This window comes from Alligator mississippiensis, chromosome 13 (genome assembly GCF_030867095.1).
Source record: "Alligator mississippiensis isolate rAllMis1 chromosome 13, rAllMis1, whole genome shotgun sequence".
Lineage (NCBI taxonomy): Eukaryota > Metazoa > Chordata > Crocodylia > Alligatoridae > Alligator > Alligator mississippiensis.
Genome location: NC_081836.1, coordinates 11,692,031 through 11,713,304, shown reverse-complemented (window position 1 = coordinate 11,713,304; position 21,274 = coordinate 11,692,031). Strand labels below are relative to the sequence as shown.

The 21,274-nt window shown below is 49.0% G+C and overlaps 1 long non-coding RNA gene across 1 annotated transcript; it reads right to left on the bottom strand.

The window, feature by feature from the left end:
* Positions 1–6,258: 6,258 nt before the first annotated feature.
* Positions 6,259–13,397, bottom strand: LOC109284714 (uncharacterized). The gene is made up of 2 exons (XR_002092278.2): positions 13,262–13,397; positions 6,259–9,194 (listed from the first exon to the last, which is right to left on the bottom strand). It is a non-coding gene; the product is annotated as an uncharacterized LOC109284714 (long non-coding RNA).
* Between the last annotated feature and the right edge of the window lie 7,877 nt (positions 13,398–21,274).

Here is a 21,274-nt window from a genome sequence, read left to right as displayed (position 1 = left end):
CTTACAGACAGCTCCGTCATTTCACCTTACGAGAATAATACAAAACAGTGAACCATAAAATACTATCCAAATCCACCTTTGAAATAGTCCTTTCATTTTGTACTTTAAAGGGACATAGTCATATTGGTTTAAGACCAAAATCTCTGTCTCTTTGAAGAGGGAAGGGAAGGTGCAGTCAGACGCATTGGGCTGAGCTCTACTCTTGTGCAGCAGTATAAATGTGGATTGATATTTTCTCTTTTTAAAGAGAAGAATACAGCTAACTAATAAGTGTTTCCCTGGGTTTTTTTCCTTGTAAATGTCTGTTTTTTTAGTTTTTGGGGTTTTTTTTTAATTCAGCGTCCAGTTTCCTCTGAGATGCTCGAAACCCAAGTGCTGTGGAATTGAGCTTAGTGCAGAACAACTGGAAAGCAAGAGCGATGGGTTTGCTTCATTGTCCCACCTGGGCCAATGATCAGTGAGAAGCCAACAGGATTGAAGCACTTGAGCTTTGTCTCCATCTCTGGTGCTAGCCAGGGCTGGAACACGAAAGGGCCAAAATGCTCAGCTCCATAAGCCAGGATGGGGATTTGCTTCTGGTTTGTGCCAACAGCAAATGTAACTCGTGACTTGTGTGATGCTGCAAGACCTGATCCTGCATGCCCTTGCACACTGAAGGCGGTGTGAGCGCTCACCTGTGCATACATATGTATTTACCAGGTCAGGACTTCAGTGTTTTCCGTGACGGAAGTGTGACCTACTCTTCTGTGCCTTCCCCATTTTTCCCTTCCCTAGCCTTACCTTAAAAATTACCCTGCCCCTCCCCAGCCCAACACATACTCTGTTGTCTTGTCCTTGTATGAACTACAGTTACCTTTCGTTAGCTGTCACAACCTCTGGTTTCAGCAGTATCCTTTTGGCAAGGAAGGAAAACTCAGCTAGGTGGGAGGCATCACTAGGAGAGACCAGAATGTAAAGGGGTGGAAGCCCCGATGGCTCAGCAGTGCGGAGTCCCCAGAACTCAGCTTGCAGGTGCTTGGGACCTTGGAAAATCAGGTGCTTTCCTTTTTTGCAGGGTATGTCACAGTCTCCACAGGGCAGATTCAGGGTATGCCTTTCCAGTCTCCACATGCCCTCGCTCATCCCAATAAGCACCTTGCTATGCAGATAGCCCCATTGATTTCAACAGGACCATGCAATGAACAAGATGCTACCCCTCAGTGAGAAATAAATGTGCCAGAATCCAGCCCCCTGAGAGCTGCTGTGCTTCACCTCTGGGAAATGATCTTCATGGGTTACCAGTTTTATCAGCAGTACATCCCCCCTTTTTATATATATACAGGGAGAAGGAAGAAGGGAGAGCGATTCCATCCGGCTCTGCTGATTCAGTGGAGTAAAGCGGTGGAATTCATTAGTAAAAGATTGTTTGCAGCACAACTTTAGTCACATAGGCGATCCTGTTTTTTATACTATCCCTTTTTTATAAGAGGTTGTTCATTAAAATAAAAATGAAGCAATAGAGGCCTTTTGTTTTTTCCCTCCCTTATGGTCTAATTGCATGATTTTTTTTTGGTGATGTAACTCCTGGAAACGCCCGATGTGGTTCATAAAGTTTTTTGCTTGCAAAACAATTTTTGCTTTATTAATTTTGAATTTGAGGTGCTGGAGGAGGGAGCCTCAAAAGCAATATTTAGATACAGGGCGAAGTAAAAAACCCAAGGCTTATAGTTAGAGGATAGATGGAAGAAAGGGAAAGCCTGCTGTGGGGGCAGTTTGAGGCTTCTATACACACAATAAGGGCCTTAAAAAGAGCGATAATGAAACAAATGTCTGTCTTCAGGCCCCTCTTTGCCTTCTGACTGGCGTAAAGGGGCTTTAGCATAAATGAGATTAAGGCCCTAGTGCCCTGTCTAGCAAATACTTATTTGCCTGCTTAGCTTTGCTCACATGAGGAGTCAATGGCATGATTCATGTAAGTTAAACTAAGCTATGTATAAAGTTCTGCAGGATGGGGGCCTGCATAAAGCAGCAGACAATACACAGCTACAATCGGTGCTGGTCAGTTCTTGTAAAATCCTAACAGGATTCACAGTCACTGAAAAAAGTATCTGTCATGGAAAAAAAGTTTAAAATGTCAGATAGAGACTTTAAATTCTGATGCCCTTGTCGGTATCAGTCATACAGTCCTGGATCTTCTTGATCTTGCTTAGGTGAGGATTAGCAATCTCCATATGTAGTGTTTTTTTTAATAAGCAAGTAACATCTTCAATAGCAAATCTCTTCTCATCCTAAATAAGATTTAAAGGGACCTATTTGTCCTTAAGTATCTAGAGTTTGCAAAACAGTTGCATGCCATTGCAAAAAAAGTAAGTCTGATAGAAAAACCTTTTATTTAAAAAAAAAAAAAAAAATTCCAATGGAAAATGCTGGTTTTAAACAAATTTTCCTAACTGTGTTTGCAACCAAATATCACAGCAGAGAGTCTGGAAGTGAAATCGACTAACGAATACAAGCGAACCCAACCTAATTGATTTTTTTTTTTCGTTGTCCAAGAGAGAAATGCCAAAAGTAAACACATAGCTTCAATACTGAAAAGTACATAGGATGTAAAAAAATATTTTGGCTGAACTAAATACTCAAAGGCCTTTTCTGTGTGCAGAAGTTTTATCAGTTTAAGCTAAAGTCTGATTTTTAGACAGCTGGAAAAATGAGTGAAGACAGTCCTCTTTTGGTTCAGCTTACATTAATTAGGAACAGATTTCAGCCTGCCCCAAATAAGCCATTTCTGGATGATAAGAAGCATCTACACAATGTTTGCACTGGTTTAATTAAACTGCTGCAAGGTTGTGTGTAGACAACTCCTTATATACTTATCCCTTTAAAGAGAGACTTTAATGAAGTGCTTCTGATTAGGAAAGAAAATAAATAAATAATAAAAAGCAGCACTGATTTTGATAGAAAACTTAAAACCACATGGAAATTGATCCCCAAATGTCTGCGAATAAAAGCCAGTGTATTAATAGAAATAGTGTTAAGGAACCCCACCCTGGTGCTCTCCTAAGCTCTGTCTGCCTTTGAAGCGCACTTAAGAAGCATCATGAAAACAAGTGGTTCACCAAGCAAGTTCAGAGAGCAGGCGCATCACCTGGCTGCTTCCCCAGTAGGTGGAGGGGCTGAACTGCTTTTTTCTCTGCTTAGAAGGACCTTTGAAATTTCCTGCCACCTCTTGTTTTTCTGCTAGACATCAGGGGCTCATTTTCCCAAGGAAGGTGCTGGGGTGTGCCCCAATAGTCTGCTGGTGCACCCAGAACATATGCTTGCTTCTTGGCAGAGGCATGGGTAGCTTCCAACAGGGGCACGTGCCTTTTTTTTCCCCATTGCCCGAGGTGAGGTGTACGTCCTTGGGGAACTGTCTGGCTTTGTGTACAACTTCTCAACTCCTTTAGTTTCAGGTCTGTAAGGTGTCATTTAGGTCTAGAAGCAAACCGAGAAAGTATCTAAGCTTTTGCTGCAAGTCTTGCTGTAGTGGGGGTGATTTGGATGCACAGGGCTGTTGCTGTCCTTCCTGCATCCCTAGGAGGCTGTCTGTCTGGAGTGAGAGTTGAGAGATGTGGATTCTTTTCCCAGCTCTGACGCACAATCCCTGTGTGACCTCAGGCAAGTCCTATTCTCTCCCTGTTGTCCCTGTTTTACTATGGAAAACTCCCTGCTAGCACACAGCGGGTTAAAGTGGTGGGAAGTTCTGTTACATGGGAGCACGTGTGTGTACATGGTCGTTTCATGCCAGAAACCTGAGGACATCACAGAGCTCTAGGGCACTCATTCACTTTTTCAATGAAATAACTCCTGGCTTTTAAAACTAGCAGAAGCAATTAGCCCGCTCTGGGGACCAATAGCCGGCAACATGTCACATTAAAAAATGGATCTGGTTGTGGGGATCTCTAAGGCTTTATATCAGGTTAGAATATTTCTACTGTAAGTGACGTCTGCTGACATTCTGCAGTCTGGGTGTTCTGAGAAAGCCCAAACTGATAGTAATTGTTCAGCGTCAAGTTCTCGGGACTGCCCGTCTCTGTCGTATTAACAGTACTAATATATAATGTAGCATGTCTGTGCACATACGTATATAGTGTGTGCATGGGTGTGTATGATTTACTTGTGTGTGTCTATATGAAATGCACCTACAGTCCATTAACAGCACAAATACAGTGGCATGCTGCTTAGCCACTGTTCAGATCAGCTGGGTTAATCGAATGCACTGGTCACTCCCTGAGGATTTTGAGAGGGAGGATGCCCGTGAAATATTAGTGAGGGCCTCTGGTTCAAATGTTTTGCAAGTCAGCAGGGGATAAGAGCCGCTGCGTTTCCCCTTGTGTTCTTTGTCTGTTCTAGCGGTCTGGGACCGTGTTACTATTGGACCTGTTTTTGTTGGCAGTCTTAGCAGGGATGCCAAGGAGAAAAGATGGTGCAGTGCTGTGGCTACAAGACTGGAACTAAGGAGACAAGAGTCCTATTCCCAGTTCTTTCACAGCCCACCCGAGTGACCTAGAACAACTCACTTAATCTCCCTGTGCCTCAATTTCCCTATCTCTAAAATGGAGGTGATGGTGCTAGACTGCCTTTCCAGGGTGGGGCTAGAACTTGGACAGAAACCAGGCACTGAGATGGTACAGGAAGGCTGTGAGAGCTTCTTGGTAGAAAGATGCCGTGGACTTGAGGCCAGAACCGCTTGTGCTGTGCCAGCAGTGCTCCTGCATGGGCAGTGCTGCACTAGGGAGCTGGCATAGAGCAGGCATGGCAGGAAACCGTGGAGTCAGCCTTTCTGGCTGCCAGCCCCTACACCTTTCACCGGAAACAAAGCCACTTTCATCCCTCCAATGAGAACCAGAAGTCTCCCTGCACAGCTCAGGGTGTGATGAGATTGGTTGCACTTGTCTTATAAAAGCAGTTAACCCCCAGCAGCTTCAAAGCAGTGAGATGATGCAAACTCATTGCCAGCACCCCTGGGGGGCCCAAGAACTTCATGCATCTTAGCCTCAAGCCTAGGCACATGCATCCTGTTCAACAGGGGGTCCAGTGTGGACATTACTGCTGTCACGCGTGCAGAGAATTGGTGCTTTCTGACTGCCCTCTGCACAGCCTCCAGCCCTCCGGGGCGCACGGGAAATCGAGCAACGTGACATGCAGGGTAGCTCCTGGTCAGATGACTGTATTTTTGCTGCCTTAGCTGCTGTTATAAATTCCTCACTCCCGGCCTCTCACTTCTGATATTTTACTTTATCCAAATAAGAGACAGTTTTGTTACCTCCGGCTCCCTGCAGACGCAGCAGCTTCAGGCTGTGAAATATGCTCCAGCCCAGAGAGGGGGGATAGGGGACCTGCTGCTGGGAATCCGAGGTGGAGAAAGGTTCCAGGAACAGGATGGAGTCTTTTGCTTTAGTTTCAGGGCTAGCCGCATCCCTGAGCATGTGTGAGAACGACAGTCTGGCTAGCAACGTGCTGGGAGAATAGATGAAGGAGCTCGGAAGTGCTGCGGGATTCACAGAGTGCAGCGAAAAACAGTGGTGTGCGGAGGCTGGCCGAGGTATCCAGCCTCGAAGAGAAGCCAGGTCTGGGCAGCTTCTAAATGAAAAGATGCATCATGTAATAACCTGGCAGGAAGAAAGCGGCAGCCATCCCAGGGTTTGTGGCTATTTGGGTTACAAGAGGCCTCCAGCTGATGGATACAGTTGGGGGTTCCCCTGACTGGACAACTCAGTAACCCAGCATGGGATATGGATGTTTACAATGGACATGGATGGTTATAAAGGTGGGATAGTGTGGTTTAGGATCCCACAGAGTGGTATGGGCAAGTATTGCCTGTCAGGGCCCAGCAGACCTTGTATGTGGCAAGTAAATGTGTTTTTTATAGCTTGGTGCTTCAGAACAGTGCCTTGACTGGAATATGTGCTTTGAAGGCTGATGCCACCTGAGTTGCTGGCATGTCACGCTGCCTGCAGGTCGCATCTAGTCCCAGCTTCCAGAAAAAGAAGGGCCTGTCCTCTGGGAGCCGGTGCTGGGATGCACTAGTGGATTAGGGGTTGGCCACCTGGTCATTGGGGCCAGGACTCTCCAGCCATCTTAGTGAAATGGGACTTTTGCACTAGGGCATTAGTACCAGGACTCGTGCTTCAAAACTGTAGGTGTATTAGGGGCCCATGGCCAGTTCTTTGACAGAGATCTAAAGAGCACTCGACTTGCTTCTGTAGCTCCCATAGTTTAAAGCACTTAGAAATGGAGTATCAGAGAGAGACAACTTTAATATCCCACCAAATGGGGCCCTGGGTGTGAAGTGAGATGATCCTTCATGCCTAACATTCCTGCTACTCCTGGAGCTCGGAAAGCAGAGGGCTCCAGCCCTGCCGTCACCTGGCATAGTCTGGTTACTGTGCAGCAGGGCAGGCCCTAGACCCACATGGTACATGGGTAATGCTCAGGAGATTCTCTCTGGTGCGTCCCAGAGAGATCCACGCAGGGACTCTCCCACCCCATGCACACCCTTGAAACAGCCGCCCGAATAGCTGTTGCTAGAAATAGAAGTGGGGAGGCAAGGACTGCCCCCATCAGCAGCCCCGTGGGGGAGGGAGGGAAACCCGGCCAGAGAGCGACTGAGTGAGCGAGCATGCTGCTGGGAGCCAAGGCCAGTCCTGCTGATGTGGCCCTTTCTCTTGCAGCGAATCATAAAATATGGCTCAAATTTTCATTACGGGCTCTATTGATTATCTTTTGGGACAGATGAATTATAGGGAACATTAAATTAAAAAAAAAAGGGAAATATTTGAATGAGTTTGGGAGGTCGATGCCAGAAAGGCTGACGCACCAAGCCTTACCGGCACTTGCCTTCTTCCCAGGCCCTGCCAGGCCTAACGCTGAGTCCTGGCTCTTTCCCCCCAGGGAAGGATGAGCCCTGCCTGGAGCTCTGCCAGCCTCCGTAGGGTGCTCTTGGGGAGCGGTGGGAAGTGGCTCCCAATCCCGCTAGGGTCAGGGTGAGGGTACGTCAGGGTAGGTTGTGCGGGGTCAGAGCATCCAGCTGCTGCTGGCTCTGCTGCTGTGGGGTACCAAGAGTCTCTGGCTGTGTCGTAGTCTCCTCATCTTCAAAGATGACTGGTTTTACGGATTATTGAACGTCTGCAATGTGCCTTGAGATTCTTGGAGAGAATGACAAAGGTCTTGTTGGGTGTGGGGTGGGAGTGGCTCTTCACTTTGGTTTTTGGGCCAAATTCTGCTGTGGTAGTCAGTGCCATTTCCATGTCTCATGCCAAGTTTGGATGTGGCTCCAGTTGAGTAGCAGCAGGGAGCTACCTTGGTGGTCTGACAGGGAAGGAGACTGAGGAAAGGAGCCCCTGTACCCCTCACTTGAGCCCCGTTCTGTCTTACACATCTCCCTCTGCGCAAAGAGTGTGGGTCACCGCCAAACTCGTTCTGCCCTCGCTGTCCAGGATGGGTGACAGGCAGGTCTGTCTTTTCTGTTGCTGGATGAGGCTGAGCTGGGTTACAAAGGCTTTGTCCAAGGTAGCAGGTTGCAAATACCCGACAGAAAATGCCTCCTAGGTCCTGAAAACTGCCCCTCCTTCCCCAAGAGTAAATTGCTCCTCCCTTTGTAATCCCCACACCAAGCACTGCAGTCCCAGCCTAGCCTGACTGCCGGTTGTTTGCTAACACTGGTGTAATCCCTGGATAAGGGTTAGTGATGCCAGCATCTGGGTTTGTGCACAGGGTGGGTACACGAGTGAGTTGAGAGATGAGGGCTGCTCTGTTTTAAGCCAGCAGGGCTCTGCGCTTGGGGCCATTTCATGCCAGGTATCAATGATGGTTCTCAAAGACGGCTCCTATTGGCATCTGTGTCAATGGCTGCACGGTGGTCTCGTGGCGTTGAATTCAAGTGGAGCACTACATGAGGAAGCCCGAAGTAGAACAGCCCTAGCATTAGGGCTTAGTGCCTGGTTAAGGTTCATTGAATTGTGGAGGTGACACCACCTGCTGTGGCATGTGACAGAGGGAGACGGTGTGGTGATGTGAGCCCCTCCCCCCAAAAAAAGCTGCTCCAAGGGGGGCATCTTGCCTCCTGCCCCCAGAAGGGCCCAGCACCTTCTGTGCCCCCGAGGCTGAGATCCCACCATGGGCTGAGCAGGACCCTCCCTGACTTCAGGGGACAGTCCCAAGGGCAGTAGTCCATTGCTGGCTCCTGGCTGAACGTCTGCTGGGGGAGTGCCAGGAGGAGTGTTGCAGGACCCTGCATGAAGCCCCCGCACCACCTCGGTCCAGTGGCCTAGCTCTCAGCTCGGGGCTGACTCTACCCTGTGTGCACAAAAACCCAGTGACTTTTGCCACGGTCGGCAAGTCTCTGCAGCTGAAAGCGAGGGACAATGGTCACTGCGTCTTTGAGAGCACCTTGGGTTGCTGCAGCAGAGGCCTGGAGCTCTTCTCTGCATTTGCTTTCCTCCTCTTTGGTCACTCCTTTTCTGGTTCAGATGGCAGGCCAGTTACTCGCTGTCTAGCATTTGCCCATGTATCATGTCAGTTCCTTGTATTTGTATGTGGCCGTGTATTCATCCATGTGCATGTGTGAAATGGCGTTTGTCTGGTTACGTGGCCCGATGTCATCACACATTGTGTATCTTTGTATGTGTACATGTGCCCATGTTCATATAGGGCTGGATCTCTTTCTGCCTGTGCATGTGTCTGCAGTGCTTGTGTGTGTGCATTTAAAAAAAATATATTAGTTTTGTGCACTAAGCACTTTTATGGGTGATATGGGGCCCTGTAATACAGAGGTGTGTGCATGTGTGATGCAGCGTGCTCTCACCTGGGCGTGCTTGTGTGCCTCTTGCGAATGAAATAGTACATCCAGTCTGCAAGGTGTTGAGCATTTGTGGTGGCGAGCTGCGCACCTGGGTGCTAGCGTCCACGTGCATGCTCTTGGGGTACTCCACGCACACCTGCGCTTATATGTGCGTGTGCGCGCCTTGGCCTCGGTGTTTCACTTCCCAGCAGATCTCTGTGGATTTCACAAGCCATCCATAAAGCTTTGGTTTCACCTGGGTAAATGCAAAAAGGTGGTGGTTTCCATGGCTCCCCAGCTTCACTATGGTGACACGCCCTTTTTGTGTAAGCTGGTTCCCTGGAGTCGATTGTTTTTTTGGCAAACAGCTTTGTAAACTCCTCCAACAATTAAACTGAAAAGGAAAAAAAAAAAGGGAACCCGCAGTGCAGAGTAAGACAACAAACAGGTCGGAGCAACTCACCCAGCCAGCCCGATCCCCACCGCCTCCTGCAGCCCACCCCAGATCCCCGATGCCAGGCAGACCGAAAGTCCCTTGCCCTTGTTCTCTCTGGACTCGGTCCTGGGAAGGGCTTGGGCTGATCCAACCCGGCAAAGTGCAATGAACTAACAAACACAAAGGAAAAGGTCACGTTATTCTTTTTTTTTTTTTTTTTTTAAGCTCTCCAACGTCTCTGAGGGAGGGGAGCCGGCACAGATGCCAGCTCTGATTAATTTAAATATTTACCAATCCCATGTTTTGTTTTGTTTTTTAATTGTATATGTGTTTGCTCTGTTTGTGTCCCAGAAAATACCTGGTGTTTTGGGCGTACCCCGTTTGCAGGGCGCGTGAGATCACACTGAAAAAATGCAGTGAAAAACATTTTCATGCCACAACACATCAAATAGGATTTTGTATTAAGATGAGGCTTTTTCTTCTCTTTTTTTTTTTTTTTTTTAATCTCTGAAGTTTGGGTAAAAGGGCTTTCTTTTCTTAACTTTGATGTTTTATTTTCACTTGTTAAAAAATAAATAGTTCTTTCAGTACAGTTACGAGCAGCTTTTGCCCCATTTGCCAAAGGAGCGTCAAGAATATCCAGCCAAAGCCATCAAAGGGGCAAAATCCATGGTAGTTTGAGATCAGGCTGGGACAGCATAGTCCAGTGGGCAGGGCATTAAACTGGGATTCAGGAAGATTGGGTTCATACCCTGGGGCTGCCAGTGACCAGCACTGTGGCCTCGGGCAAATCTCTTCATCTCTCTGTGCCTCTCTTCATCCTCCTGCCTATTAGATTGCAAACTTTCTAGAGCAAGGTCTGTCCTTCACTATACGCATGTACAGGACCTAGGTCACAGGGGCCTCACTTTGGCGGAGGCCTTTAGGCACTAGCATAAAACTGATAACAACTGGTGCCAAAGCTCACAGTGCCATTCAGGGGAGGGTACCTGATTGCTCAGGATTTATAATGCCAACCCAATGCAGAGTTTCCTTGCCACAGCAGCAAGCCATGGTGTACGTACCTGGATAGGCAGAGGTCACCATGGCACACTTTCCTCCTGGACACAGCATTTGCTCTATGCCTTGGCCAAAGCTTAGCCCTCCAGGGCCTGGGTTTTGGGTCTTTGGATGATGGAAGACATACTGTCTGTTTTCCCCCCCCCCCAACTCCTGTTTTAGTTGTTTTCCAACCCTATTAACCTAGACCCTGGGTGAGTGCAGAGCAACTCAGTTGACACGGGGAAGCTGGCAAAGCAGGGACCTGTATACAGCCTCCTCCCTCCCACTTAGTTGGTTTGCAAGCCAAAAAGTGTTTGGTTTGGAGAGCAAGAGCCTTGGCACAGGGACTTTTCTTTTTAATGCGTCTAAGCAGCAGCCTCCAGCACTGGCAGCTTCACGTTTCGCGAGCTCGTCCTGCCCATTGCCCCAGTTTGAGTAGTAGGTCCAGAAGCATGAACTGGGGAAAAGACTTTACCTGGTGGCAGTCAAGGAAAGAAAGGCGAGGGAGTTGGTAACGCTTTCGGTAGGCTGGGACTCTGCTGGTCGCCGGCTCTGGAGTTCCACAGGCACAGTTGTCCTGCCAAATTCCCCTGGGCTGTGAGCTGGCGTGGGGAAGGGCATTAAGGGGGCACGCATCAACAGAATGGGAAGCCTCCACACCTGCCACACAAGAACTTTGCCTGAGAGGGCCTGGGGTGGGTATGCAGGAGGAGAGCAGTTGTCCAGGCCTGGGCCATGGGCCAAACTCTGAAATTGGACCTGATACTTTTGAGGAATGCAGGAATGGTGGAAGTGAGATTGTGTGTGGGGCCCTTGCTTCTGTGTCATAGGCAAATGCCAAAGCGTAGGATGGCAGGGAACATATCAAGAATTACCCAACAGCGTCAGCTCTGCCATTGTGCTCTTGGATCACTTATTACTTTCCTATTTCTTTTTGTTGCTGTAATTGTTACAAAATCTCCTGGCTTTGGGAGGGGTCCAGGACTCCAGGGCCCAATTGCATCTGCCCTGATTCAGAAAGTGGGTCATGCTGCTTCATTTGGGAAGGAGATACTAATCTCGCTTAGTGTGATATTTATTAGGAGATAGGGAAGGGAATGCAGCCGTGCTGTTGCATAGAAAATAGCTTTGGGGGGGTAGTGCAGGACTTGTGAAGGCAGAACGTGAAGTTCCTGTATGCCCCATGCCTGCCAGCGCTCTGCTGAAGTTTCCGTATCTGACTTTAGCTGTTGCCACTAGAGGCCGGCTCAGCTTGGGGGTGATATTGGGATGTCAGATGAAGAAATAGGCTGGGTAAAGAATTCAGAACTGCCCCATTGGGGCTTCCCAGCAGCCAGGCCCTAACTGAAGGAGAGGCTTCCTCTCATATCGTGCATGGCTCTGACACCTGACCATGATGGGAGCCCCACTCCTGGAGTGAGAAGGTCTTTGGGGCAAGATCCTGTGTCCAGGAGTCTCTTTGTCTATCTCTAAGAGAAATCCCTAGAAATGGCTAAGGCAACCAAGTCCCTTCTCCAGGAAAATGGTGGTTTCCCTAGCTCGGGTGGTTTCCCTAGCTCAGCGCTACTGGCTTTGGCAAAGCTCAGGATGAAGTAGCCACACAAATGGTCTCCTGCTGCCGCCATGCCCCCCCAGCCATTGGGGGCACGCGTCGTTCCTGCACAAACCTGACCTTCCTTCTGGCTCCAGCTTGGTGGAACAGTGAATGGCAGCAGTGCCTTTCCCCTGGAACAGTCCCAGACTGCTTTCCAGGTGTGCGGACTATTGCAGGAAACAATTCTCCCTCCAGAGCTGTCTGCAAGCACGCTGCAGTGCCACACACACATTCAGGTTGGGTAGTGATCTTCTGTGGAAACTGAAGACATGGTCCAGATTGCTGGATCCAGACCACCATTCTTTGGGAGAAGGGCTGTGGGATCCCTAATGCTTAGAACCATGGTGTTTTACGTCCCGTCCTAAATGCACTCCTTTCAGCACTGGCTCCCCTGCACTATTTTTGCAGCCACCCAATGCTCCTCTGAGGTCTCCCTTTCAAGGACAGTAATCCTGGCTCTGCTTAACTTCAGAGACGCATTCCTTTTTTAAATTATGTTTTAGCTGTGATGTGAAAGGGGACATGGTCACGAGGGCCTCAGGTGACAGCTCTTCCTGCCATCTTGCATGTATCCGGCAGCTGGGTGCTAATGCTGAGAGAGGCTCCAGTACCCAGGAAATTTTAAGGCTTTTGAACCTGAGCCTTCCCCACACTTGCACCAGGGGTATGGTGGGACAGTGTTCCCCTTTTCTTGATCCCTGTACCTTCCCTTGAAGGCAGATAGCTGTTCCCTCCAACAACCAGGGAATGCAGCAAAGGCCTTGGTGTGGAAAAGAGTTGCCTAGCCTCTCTGGAGGGTTTCCTGGGGGTCTCATTTGCAGGACTGACTGTGCCCTTTACAGGGAGGATCCCTCTCCTTTCCACTCACTCCCAGTAGATATTCCCAGCACTTCTCATTGTCACAGCCACCAGAGCTGCCTCATGGAGGGTCCAAATGGTTACCCCCACCTACTGCTGGTCTGCAACAAGCCAAAGGACTTGCTGTTGTCCCAGGAGAGGTGGTGATTCTCTATGTATCCTCCCAAATACACTCCCCCACCTTACACACACAGGCATACCTTTGCCCTCTTTTTGCTCATACTCTGAGTTCTGGCTGGGCTTAGTCACTGCCTTTTCCTATCCTAAGAGAGTCCAGTAATAACAAGAAATCCTAGAGGTACTTTATTTCCCTCCCTCTCTTTCTAAGAAGCTAATCAACGTGGCATCTAGGCAGCAAGGATCCCACAGCATGCTGGTGAAGAGAGCTTACTGCATCCATACAGAAGTGCAGGCACTGCTGAGGCGGGACTAGGAGGCTTTTTAATAACACTCCTGGACAATGGCTTGGAACAGGAAGTGAAGAAGGGATAAATTATCCCACTGAAACTGGAGGGCAGTAGGATATAATTACCTGAACTGGAATCAGGCCAGGATATCAGAGTTCATACCTGGTCCACTGTCAGCAGCAGCCTGGGCTCTGCAATGAGCAGATCGATGTGGGTGCCAATGGGAGACATGACCACTCCCTTCAGGCAGTGGCAGGAGGAGCAGTCTCCATGGGATGCTCGGCAAAATGGCTTTGACGTCACACTTTGTTGTTTTCCAAGATCCTTTCGCGCACGTACAGGGATGCCTAGGAAGCTCGGTGGGACGCTGCAGCCTGTTAGGGAACAGCCCTTGTCGTGGTCCTTGTCTGAATGCTCCTGTGTGTTTCCATTTAAAAACAAAAAACCCTAAAAAACCCATTAAAAAAAAGAACAAAGGAAATTGACTTCCCAAAAATTACACTAAACTAACACTCAGGGCCTGGCGCCAATCCATGGTCTCCAGGAAACTCTCAGTTAACCACCAATCTCCCAGAGCTGCAGGGAGGGGACAGTCCAGCAGCATAGTCCTACAGCAGGGCCAACGCAGGGGGTTTGGAGATACCTGGGCAGGGTCCCTCCTGGCTTTACAAGTTACCTTTGGCAGAGAGCAAAGGGCATTTGCATGCTATCGTGGGTAGCTCCAGGCATGCTGAGATGCGGCATTCCTGCCAGGTTGGGGCTGGTGCTTTGTGCGTGGTGGAGAGAGTGAACACCCACCTCCTTGTGCTTACAGCTAATAAATAATCTCAGGGCTCGGCCAAAGGACGCTGTATCAGCGAGTGCTTTGCCTTCCGGGCTGTGCATGCTGCTGGAGGAAAGAGACCCACGTTAAAGTGGACCAGGCCTGCATACGTGCAGTTTTCAATTTAATTGGGGTTTTTTTTTCCCCCTTTTGGAGACCTGAGTTCAAATCCTACCTCTGCTCAGAGGGGCTGATGAGGTCTGGGTTTTTCCTGGTTCCCACTCACACACGCCCCAGCGCCATGTAGCTCAAGGCAACCGGCAGCTTCCGATCTGGTTTAGCGCCAGTTTGAAGAGAGAGGGGTGCAGCGATGGGGAAGCCAGCGCTGGCATGGGGTGCACAGGCAATAGCTCCCAGCAGTCTGTGGTGAGCACAGCTCAATGCAGGAAGCCCTGAAACACCTGCCAGCACTGTGCTCAGCTCTGTCCGGTGCTATCAGCACCGTACTTTTGTGAGGACTAATTTCACTCATCAGCTTTCATAAAAGAAAACAAACAGGCTCCTGTACCTATTGCAGCAAGCAGCCATGCCTGACAAAGGGAGCAGGCACAGGTCTGGCCCCCTTTCTGAAATCCCAGCCTCGGGAGGATGCGAGCCAGATGCCAGCCCTCGCTTTAACGGGGTGTTTGTGGGTAACTTCTTATGGTGGTGGATTTTTGCTGAGCAAGGGAACGGTGTCACTGATTTTAGGGGGTGGCAGAAGCTGGTATGTGTTCAGGCTGAAAATATTTACAGGTTTTGAAGTTGAAACGCAAACAGGAAAAGCCCTTTAAAAAGTGAGTGTAGTGGATATTCAAAACAGGGATTGCCATGGAAACGCCACAATATTTGCTTAAATTGACACAAAGGTTGCTGCTTGCAGGGTTTTAACTTCTTTGGCTCCATTTTTTTTGGCCCAGCACCCATCACAAATAGATCTCAACAGCCCCCTTTTGTTTTGTTTCTATTTTTTATCTGATGGAAATAGTAATAATAAAAAAGCCCATCCCGTTTGGAAATCCTACCTCTCAGATCAGCTTGACGCTTCTGAGCTTCTGTCAAATATTCCAGCCTGGACTTTTCTTTTTGGCACATAAGGTAAAAAAGTTTTGGGGTTTTTTTTCCTTTTTAGTGCCCTCTAAAGGAGGAACTGGAAGGCAATTGTCGTAGGTGGCACTAGCTACAGACAGTAGGGGAGGGCGACAAATGTAGCAAAGGTGGAGGAAGACATCCAAGGGGAACAGGAGAGGAAGAAGAGGTCTTTATACTGGACTAAAATTTGAGGGATCTGTCACAGATTTGCCGTGTGATCTTGGGAAAGCCACTTAGTCTCTGAGCCTCAGTTTTCTTTTTGTAATCTGAGAATAATGTTACTTTCTTTTGTCTGTTCAGACTGGAATGGGCGGGGGGAGGCCTGTGGGTGTCTCTCTTACTATGTGAACGTACAACCCCCCAGCACAATGAAATCCTGATCTCATGCACTTTTGCAAATGCAAATAATACAGCCAACAATAAATGACCCATAACATTAGGAAATGGAGCCACCAAGAAATGTGGACAGCAAAGGAAAGTTGTAGTGGGAGCACTTCTCAATAAATGGCTTGGTAGTGCTGTCCGTGCCTTGGCCCTTGGATGGCACTCGCTTCTTTCTTGGAGTGGCATGGTCATGTGCTCCAGGGAGGTCTGCGGTTTAGCGCCCAGCTGAGGATTGTGTAAAGGGCCTCTGGAGTGGTTGTCTCATGAGATGGTTGGATGACCGAGAGGAGGGTTTAGTTGCTCCCTCAGCTGGGTCCTTGTGGCTAAGGGACTGCTGAGCTCTGCAGGTGGCTGTGGCATTCCAGGCCAGCATCAGTAATAGCATGCGATTCACCATGGCTCTTGCGTGGCTCAGTAAATAATATCCCATTTGTTTCCTTTCATCCTTCTCTTCAGGGCCAAGAGACTTTGCCAAGCGAAGGGAACCCATCAAACTCTTGCTGTGTCCATCAAGGACTTCTGGAAAACAGGTCCTGATTCCCCTCTTCGCTGTGTACTGTGGAATGGACTTCGAACCCAGTGACTTCTTGATGCAAGGTACTGGCTTTCCTTCTGTAAATGGTCCTTCTTCATTTGGGCAAGGGCCAGAGTCTGGTTTCTAAGTGATTTTGAGCTGCTGGAGACTTCCACTGAGTCTCTAGGGGATGCACTTCTGCCACACTGAGTTCATATTTAAGATGAGCTGTTGGAAGCCCCCGTGTGGGTCACAGCCTCAGCATAGTGTTGGCTTGCCAAGGTTTGGTTTCCATACAGGACTTGTTGGATGGGTATGAATTTAATTTTGAATGCTTCTGGCTCAGCCATCAGTGCCACAGCCAGTAAGATGGGGAGACTTCAAGGAAGGGGCTTCGGAAGAAGAAAATAGGGCTGGTCATGGCTTCTGATACTGTAGTTTGTACACCTGGATTAAATCCATGGCTGCTGATTTTCACATGAGACACTCTGAAGTCTCCTTCCTCTGAAGTTCCTCATCTACAGTGTTGTGTTTTTCTAGGGAACATGTCAAGCTGGGATGGAAACGGGCTACTATGCCTGATCAATTAGGATATGAGGGAATCAGGCCTGTAAGAGTCTCTACAGCTTCTCAGTGTCTGTGCGTGAGGAGTTTGGGGGTCTGAAACACCAACACAAAGGTCGGGGAGCGGCATGTACTACGAGGGTGGGACTCTGCTGTTCTGAAACACATTTCAACGTCTTTGCTTCTGGCTTCCTTCCCAGCTGCTCTGCTAAGACAGGGTTGGTACAGTGTGACTAACAGAATAACTACAATCTAGACGTACAGTGGGGTAATTAACCTCTCCCCCATGGCAGACCTGGCTTGGGTGGGTTGGAAGGTGCTGCCACGTGAGGTGTGCTGCTGGTAGGAGATACTGAGGACATGGGTAGTGCCTGGGTACTGGTTATGTGGTACTGGTTATGCATGGGGTCCATGTTACCACCCAGATGGCAGCAATAGTAAGGGAGAGTGGAAACACACAGCCAAGCAAAGTTCATCCCTAGTAGGAGCTCAGTGAGTTCGTGTATCATCATTCTGGAGACTTGGGGACTTGTTTCTTTTACTCACGGAGTGAGATATCACTGTGCCACAGTATCTGAAGCCACTGGGAACCAAGATGCAGCAGAGACAGAGGTGTGCGTGTGCAGCATCGGGACTGGGAATTTCAGGTTGGAACGGCAAAGGAAGGGCAAGGAAGGTCCTGAGACCTAAGACTTTAGTAAGAACCCTTCTCCTGGGGAAACAAAATGCCTGCTGGGTGCTCAGATGTCCTGGTGACCAGCACCTTGGATAGACTTGTCTGTCTAAGGGTGCTACAGGCCAGGACGATGGGCTGAGCTTGGTCGGTACCTCCTGACACCATTCCATGGCTACGGTCCCTCCAGTTTGGCACGTTTGGTTCTGAGACGTTCATTTTGCACTATATAGCCAAGGGGCTTTACTCCTGGGGAGAAGGTCTCAGTAGATGGAGTCCTCTGGCACCTGCGTGTCTTATTTGAACCATGGAGGGCCTTCTCCTCCTTGGGCTTCAGAGGCTGCAGATCTTGCTAGTCAGGACTCCTGCCTGTGGGTGAGGAGCTGTACGAATGAAGAAGAGAGAGGGCATGGGACATTGGGACATAAAGGAAGCCCTGTGGGCTTATCAAATCAGATGCAAATTCTGGGATTTGGTTGTGGCTGCTGGATCTTCAGGAGCTATTTTGTAAGGGCCTGATCCAAAGCTGGAGTCTCTCTCCCTTGACTCCATTGCTTTTGCACTAGTGCCCAAGGGCACTCACCCTACCTCAGGGCAGTTGTTTCCAGTTTCTGGCAGCTGGGCCCCAGTGTGCTGGAGAGAGGGCAGCAGCAGTGTAGGGTTTGGACTCCCAGTTTATACTGGAAAAGTAATGGAAACACCAGTTCTGTCTGTCTGCCCCTGGCCCCAAATGAAATCTAAATTTGGGGCTTAATATAAGATGACTAGCTTCACTGGACCACCACTGAATGGCCTTCTCTCCCAGTAAGTCAAAATAGGAGCCTGGCTGGCCCCACCACAACCCACCTTGGCAGTTTTGCAAAGGATCTGCCCCAATATCCTACGAGGAGCTGGGGAATGTAAAACAGCCTTGCAAAATCATTGTGGAAATTTCCCAGCCTGGGTATGAAATCAGCTGGCCTCCCTTTGCCAGGAGGAGGCTAGGAAACTGAAGCACAGTTGGCTTGCCCGTAGAAATACACGTATGCATTACTTGCTCTGGGTGAGTAAAATACTCCCAGGCTCTTACAAAATCTAGTCTAGATTCTAGCATGCTCTATTTTACCTAGCAAGGCTGGAACATACAGTATCTACCTTGTATACATCATAAACTCCCTGCTTAGGATATACAGCATCTAGTATGATGTTCTCACCAACCAGTAACCTGCTACAGCATACATAAATCAAGCTATGATATGCATTCTTTACTGGTAACTTGCTAAAACATACCTAGTTAGGCTGTGCTATGCCTAGTAATGGTGGAGATAGGAGTGGGAGATGTGCAATCTCTGTTGAATTTCACTGGACAGGAGCTTTTGAGAGGCATAGGATAGAAAAAAAACAGGGGTGGGAATGGCCTAGGTCTATTAGACAGGTGCAGTTGACATGGATGGCTGTATCAGGGCTGCTGGTTGCAGGGGTAGCAATGCCAGCTGAGAGGCGGCTATTTTCCCAGCAGCAAGTTTTGACTTTGTCCAGTTCACCACTGAAATGGTCTAACTGTCCTAAAAGATCTTATTTATTAGGGATAAGAGAAGCTCCTTCTGCCTTTTGGGTTGGCATGAGATGCTGAACCTCCTGAAAGCTGTAGCGACTCCAATCTGGGGAGAGGCTGACCTGTGATGGGGAATGGAGAGGCTAGGGTTGGAGAGCCCTTACAGATCATCATTTCCATCCTGGTGCACCCTAGCATGGTTTGTTTGTGAGCCATCCCTCAGTGTGCTGGTGAGGACAAGGTGCCAGGCCTGCCTACCACATTGGGTCTGTGGCTGGTTTGGTTCCCCTGTGTTGTTTCAAGAAAGACCTGGTGGAACCAGGCAGACAAAGTTCTTTGGGTAAATCTGATCTCTTTTATTAGACCAACTAAAATAGTTGGAAAAAAGTCTTCTTTGTAAGCTTTTCGGTACAAACACCCTTCTTCAGGTAGAGGTAGTATCTGCCTGAAGAAGGGTGTTTGTACCCGAAAGCTTGCAAAGAAGAATTTTTCCAACTGTTTTGGTTGGTCTAATAAAAGAGATGAGATTTACCCAAAGAACCTTGTCTGCCTACATCCTTGGACCAGCGTGGCTACAACCAACATCCCTGGTAGGACCAGAGCATTGGTTACTGGCTGAGCTATTCTGGATGACTTTGAGCTCCAAGCCTTTCAGACAAAGCAGGGCAGATGTTACCTTGGTTGACGCTCTCACCTGTGTCACTGCAGCCTGATCTGGCTGGAGCCAGCCGTGCCTAGACAGAGCCCTTCTGGTGTGGCTGAGCAAAGGAGAGGGAACATGTTAAAAGCCTGTCTGGGATAAGAGCAGGGTTGTCACATCCATCTGCTCAGGCCCTGACGAGCAGCCATTCCATATTGTTAACATATTGCCTGCCATATGGACTGGCTCACTCTCCAGGAATGCTTGGGAGACCTGACCTCTAGTGTGACAAGATGTGAGCATGAAGGACGGGGTTGACAACAGCCCTTGGGTCTCGGAGTGTGAAACCATGTTCCAGCCACTTCCGCTGCCTTTCGCTGTGCTCGCTCGCACTCTCTCTCAGGGTTTTTTCCTCCCTCCCCTGTTTTCCGCATCCCTGGTCTGCACTAGATCAATGACCTTCACTCGTAACCAGACCGGACAGTTCTAACTCCCTCCCCCAGGCCTTCGATCAGATGTTTGGTTGGCGGCTGTGGAAAGCTGAATGGGGGGAAGTCAAAGGAGAGGAAAAGAAATCATGTGTTCAGCAGGCTTCATAGCTACCCATGCCTCATCTGGTCTCTGGGTATGGCTGGGCCTGATCCTGAGAGGTCCTGAGCACCTGCCGCTCCCAATGATAATGGGAAAGGGAGGAGCTTGGGATCGATTCATCACATCCTTATCAGGGGCCTGCACAGAGTCCAGATGCCAGTGTGAGGAGGGAGCATCTATAGTTCCCCCTCCCCTTGAATGGCACAGAGCAATTGTGAAATGAATCTTTAGAGAAGCTCGTGCCAAATCCCTTCAACCTCTCCTGCTGTGCCAAAGAGCCTGTTGGCATCGCCTCCAGCCAGCCACGCAGAGAGTGGGAGATCAGACTGATGACTCGGGGCAGCAAGGGCTTGGAGAAGTATGGATTTCCACCCTGCCACTCCTACCACCTGGAACCATGTTCCTGGCTTTTCATCAGCCTGATTCTCCTTGAGCCACTAGCAGTTGGCAGGTCTTTCCCTCTGCCGGGACTTCTGTCTTCTTGATCCCATCCAGACTTCCTGGGGGTGGAATCTGGCACCATTTAAGTTAGTGGGAATTTTGCTGGTAGCTTCAGTCAAGTCAGGATTTTATTCCCAGGTTTCAAAGAGAAGATTTCTCCTTCCGCCAGACCTACCCATTTTCAATGTCACCTCCTGACTGCAGGGTTTGCTTGTGTTTTAGAGTCAGTCCAAGGGGGGATTGCCCCTTCCTTCTCTCTCTGTACAGCACCTGGCACAGCAGGGCCTCAGACCTTGACTGGAACCTCTGGACACTGCTATCATACAGATGCTAAGCAACAGCTTCAGCAGCTAGTCTCTTCCCTGTCCTCTCCTTTCTCCACAAACGTTCCCAGCCTGGAGATGAGCGAGTTAATTTTGTCTCGTAAAGGTCCCATTTTTACTATGTTTCCCATGCTGAGACAGCTTACCCTTTCAGGTGGAACATCACTTTCTTTTACTTACTCCAAGGAAACTGGATTTTTGTCCAAAGTGACCTGCCCCAAGTTACCTGATTTCCAGACGTGCCAAATGCTTGCAACATGACATGCCAATGCAGAAAAGAGGTCCCTTGTGAGAACAACCTCAGTGAAAAGAAAGAGCAGTGACTGCTAATCCAATGCCCTGCCTACTAGCTCACGGAAAAGCTTGAGCTGAAATCCTGCCCTTGGGCGGGATCACTGGCAAAACTCCCTTCATCTTCAGTAGTGCTGGGATTCCTCCCTGGTCCCCTTAAGAAGAACTTTATGCTCTCCCAGAAACTTTTTCCCCAGCCGTGGGGCCTTCCACCTTGACATACATGGGGTTGCGATGAATATTAATCGTGTGCGTTTGTGCAGAGAGGGGCCCACTGAAGACTTACAAA